This window comes from Somniosus microcephalus, chromosome 4 (genome assembly GCF_052327205.1).
Source record: "Somniosus microcephalus isolate GS21.2 chromosome 4, FLI_Smic_1.0, whole genome shotgun sequence".
Lineage (NCBI taxonomy): Eukaryota > Metazoa > Chordata > Chondrichthyes > Squaliformes > Somniosidae > Somniosus > Somniosus microcephalus.
In genome coordinates, this window is record NC_140990.1 from 54,885,721 (window position 1) to 54,890,740 (window position 5,020).

Genomic DNA, 5,020 nt, shown 5'->3' on the forward strand with positions numbered 1-5,020 from the left:
CACCGGTGACATCACAATGACTATTGACAACACAGCCAACCTGCATCACTGATGACATCACAATGACTATTGAAAACACGGCCGACCTACACCACCGGTGACATCACAATGACTATTGACAACACGGCTGACCTACACCACTGGTGACATCACAATGACCATTGACACTGAATGATTTAGGGTTAGTGGTCGGGGTCTTGGGGTTCGGGGCAGGTGTTACACTTAGAGGTTACTGGTTGTGGTTACGGGTTAGTGGTTAGGGTCAGGAAAAGGGGTTAGTGGTTAGGATTAGAGGTGAGTGGTTATGCTTACGGGTTAGGATTAGGGATAGAAATAATTATTGATGATGCCAATGTCACTGGATGTGTCCTTTTTCATTTGTCACAGTGTAAGTGGTCCCTGGATTTGGTGTCTCAGTGTAAGTGGCCCCTGGATTTGGTGTCTCAGTGTAAGTGGTCCCTGGATTTGGTGTCTCAGTGTAAGTGGTCCCTGGATTTGGTGTCTCAATGTAAGTGGCCATTGGATTTGGTGTCTCAGTGTAAGTGGTCCCTGGATTTGGTGTCTCAGTGTAAGTGGTCCCTGGATTTGGTGTCTCAGTGTAAGTGGTCCCTGGATTTGGTGTCTCAGTGTAAGTGGTCCCTGGATTTGGTGTCTCAATGTAAGTGGTCCTTGGATTTGGTGTCTCAGTGTAAGTGATTCCCCCCATAGAGTTGGTTCCCAAGGCCCCGCCCCACATAGAGTGGGTTTCCTCATGTGGCCTGCTGGGTCAGGTTATAAAGAGACCGCGCGCTGTTCCTCCTCCAGTGGGCAGTGGCTTGGGGCAATGGGGCAGATATTTAAATGGACCGTGACCCCTTTACTTTGCATATTTATAGTTAAAGGGACAGTCTGGTTTATCTTGGAGTGTCGGAGCACTTCACTGACGGAGCTCCTGTTAACAGTCGCTCCCTTCTGTACTCATGCAGTGATTGTAAACCTGTCTATTTTAGTGACTTGAGCTTTTCTAAAATGTCTCACTACTTTTTGCTTGTTCAATTTTGAAAGACTTCAGAATTTTGCAGTTTAATGAAGGTTTCCTTTAAAGGTGGAGCAACATTCCTTTCAAAATATTCTGTTCTAACCCTCCCCCAAATTTTAAAACACTTTGCACAACAGACTGGGAAGATCCCAAGTTCAGTCCTGTTAGTTGATCTCAGCCAAGACAGCACAGGGGTGATAATTGGCCTCGGTACCACTGGGCTAAATAAGAGTAAAAATCCCCCGCGGCAGAATGTGTCCAATCAATGACCACAGGAGCCCAGTGCGCAGGCGCAGGACCAAGCTGTACTCTGAGCATGCGCAGTGCGAGTGGTGGCTGTAGTGTATGTACTTGGCAGAAGGAACTATATTCTGCAGCCCCTGTATACTGCAGTACCAGTAGTGACCACCCCTGTATATAAGCCTGTGTAATAACTTTGCATAGTTAGTTCCAGTTTGTCTCCACTCAGTAAAGACCTGTTATAACCAACTCCTGCAGTCCGTGTCTCAATTACACACGGACATAATAGTGGCGATGGTCTGAAGCGAAAGACATGCTTTTAGCAAGCACTAATACTCTTTTTCTCCAGTTCTGACGAAAAGTCTTCGACCTGAAATGTTAACTCTATTTCTCTCTCCACGGATGCTGCCTGGCCTGCTGTGTTTTACCAGCATTTTCTCTGACCCCGACGCACTCTTATTATTTCGGATTTCCAGCATCCGCAGTATTTTGCTATTGTATTAGTGTTTGGTGGAATGCCCACCTTGAAGAAGTTCTGCTCTTCTCTTCGACGGGATTTCCGTTTGTCTTCAACCTTGTTCCTGCTTTGTTCCTGCTTTCTATCCTATCACTGACCGCCCCCTTTTCCCAGCCCCTCCATTTCCTGCTTTTTTCCAGTTCTGACGAAAGGTCTTCGACCTGAAACGTTAACTCTGTTTCTCTCTCCATGGATGCTGCCTGGCCTGCTGAGTTTTTCCAGCGTTTTCTCTGACCCCGAACGCACTCTGTTGTTATCTTGGCCAGGAACAAAGAGTGGGCGGGGCTTCAGGGTCCCTGTTCCCAACCGGGTCTCAGTGCCCGGGAGATGGAGCATCCTGGGCAACAGGTTTTTAATCACCTTCACCCACTCCCAGGCCGCATGTGATGTTTGCGGCATAGAGGAGTCCATGGGCCGTGTATATATTCAGTGTGAGAGGTTGCAGCCCCTGTATAGTTACCTGAAGGGGCTGCTCCTCAACTCTTGGTTACACTTTAGCTCCACACTCCTAATCTTTGCCCGCCCGGTGTGGAGGGGGGTGGGTAAGTTGGACGAGCTTCTCCTGGACCTGCTCTTGGGCCTGGCGAAAACAGCAATTTGTAGGCCCAGGATGGACGGGGCCCATGAGGGGTCACTCTGGCTGCCTGCCTCTCTCCCGTGGTCTTGTCCCTGCCCAGGTGGCCCTGGAGAGGGAGCAGGCGGTGTCCACCGGTTCACTGGATACCTTCCTCGACCGGTGGGCACCTCGGGGTACAGAGTGTCTCTCAGACACTGGGAACAACATTCTGGTTTAATTGGGAAGGTTCCCTTTGCTTTTGTTGGGACTTTGTTGCTTATTTTGGCTTCTTTTAGTTTGATTGGACCACATGTTTGGGGGAACAAGAGAGGAAAGAATGTTCCATAGGAGCTGGAATTGTCTGTTCTGAATTTCTATCCTGTACTTCCAGTGATGACTTTTGTAAACTCCTTTTACAGGGTGTTAGAAGGGGAGGATTTACAGACGGGAAACTCAAACCAAACATCACATCAAGATCTGACAGAGTCCCTCCATTCATCAGGACCTGAATATCATCGGCCTTTGAATGTGGAAGGAGAAATGTTTGTTTGTTCTGCCTGTGGGAAAAGATTTCAAACATCAGTGTGACTGGAAAAGCAGAGACACACACACCCGAGTGAGAGTGTTCCAGTGCACTGACTGTAGAAAGAGCTTTGACCAGTTACACAGCCTGAAAAAACATCGCACCATTCACAGCGGGGAGAAACCGTACACGTGTTCTGTGTGTGGACGAGGCTTCAACTGATCATCCAACCTGGAGAGACACAAGGACACCCGCACCATGGAGAAACTGTGGAAATGTGGGGACTGTGGGAAGGGATTCAGTTCCCCGTCCCGGGTGGAAACTCATCGGCGCAGTCACACTGGGGAGAGGCCGTTTGTCTGCTCTGTGTGTGGGAAGGGGTTCACTCAGTCATCCCACCTTCTGACACACCAGTGAGTTCACACTAGGGAGAAACCGTTCACCTGCACTGTGTGTGGGAAAGGATTTGCTCGATTGACCAGCCTCACTGAACACCAACTTGTTCACACTGAAAAGAGACCCTTGAAATGTTCTGAGTGTGGAAAGAGCTTTAAAAGCAGGAGAGATCTGCTGACACACCATCACACACACGCTGGGGCGAGGCCGTTCACCTGCTCCATGTGTGGGAAGGGATTCACTCGGTCATCCAACCTGCTGAGACACCAGCGAGTTCACACTGGGGAAAGACCATTCACCTGCACTGTGTGTGGGAAAGGATTTGCTCGATTGACCAGCCTCACTGAACACCAACTTGTTCACACTGAAAAGAAACCGTTCAAATGTTCTGAGTGTGGGAAGAGCTTTAAAAGCAGAAGAGATCTGCTGACACACCAACACACTCACACTGGGGAGAGACCGTTCACCTGCTCCGTGTGTGGGAAGGGATTCACTGATTCATCCACCCTGCTGAGACACCAGCGAGTTCACACTGGGGAAAGGCCGTTCACCTGCACTGTGTGTGGGAAGGGATTCACACAGTCATTCCACCAGCTGAGACACCAGCGAGTTCACACTGGGGAAAGGCCGTTCACCTGCACTGTGTGTGGGAAGGGATTCACACAGTCATTCCACCAGCTGAGACACCAGCGAGTTCACAAGTGACTGCGGGGGTTCGCTTCTGCAATTATTGCTGCTGTTAATCACATCCAGGGCTGAACCATGTTCATTCTGACAGTTGGGGTTTGTTTCTGCTGATGAGAATAACTCCTGTAACTGGGCTGGAGTTTAATATTCTGGATAAATGTCAAATTAGCAGTGTGTCGAGTATTTGTTTCCTCCAAGATAAGAGGAGACTAATTGATGTCCTGTTACCGACTGTTCCATTTTTGGGCCTTTTCTCCTTTCTAACTCCAGATTATCTCAGTTCTAACACCTTCAGTTACTCTCAAGTCCCAGCTCCCCACACCTTCCAGAGAGCCTGTAATAGAAAATGACTGAAGATTTGTCCCAGTGTTATCGAAGGAAAAAGGCTTGTATTTCTATCGCACCTTTCACAACCTCAGGACGTCCCAAAGCACTTTACAGACAAGGAAGTACTTTTGAAGTGTAGTCACTGTTCTAATGTAGGAAATTTCTGCACAGCAAGCTCCCACAAACAGCAATGTGGTATTGACCAGATAATCTATTTCTCAATGACGTTGATTGAGGATGGAAGGGGATGTGTAAAGAGATGGTCTGTGTATGGAGATGTGAAACAAGGAAACAGTGGCCTAGAAATTCAGTATAGCCATGTTTGGGGCGCTAAAGTCGGGCGGCCGCTAAAGTTTGCGCCCGGCGCAAAGTCGCGCCACCTTCACCGATATTCAGTCGCATCGCCCCAAGAGGTTGCTGCTGCGCTAAAACAGGCGATGCACGACTATCATTAGGCGCTAAGCCGGTGGTGCTGAGCGATACCCCCGAGGCCAGGCGCAGCGCCGGTGCGGCGAGTTGTTGATTGACGGCAGACACTCTGGCGCCGGTCAGCTCTTAAAGGGGGAGGGTGGATTTGTTTGCCTGCCACGCCCTGCACACTGCAGCCCTCAACCTAGGCCTGACCACTTCAGCTTCACCTGTACAACGCCCAGGGCTATGGAGAAGGCCAGGGAGAGAGCGCAGCACTTCAGCGACGGTGACCTGAGGGTGTTGGTTGGCGGAGTGGAGCGCAGGCGCCATGTTCTGTTCCCAGAA

The 5,020-nt window shown here is 49.6% G+C and overlaps 1 pseudogene; it reads left to right on the forward strand.

The window, feature by feature from the left end:
• Positions 1-2,900: 2,900 nt before the first annotated feature.
• Positions 2,901-4,556, forward strand: LOC147118928 (uncharacterized; annotated as a pseudogene).
• Positions 4,557-5,020: the final 464 nt, after the last annotated feature.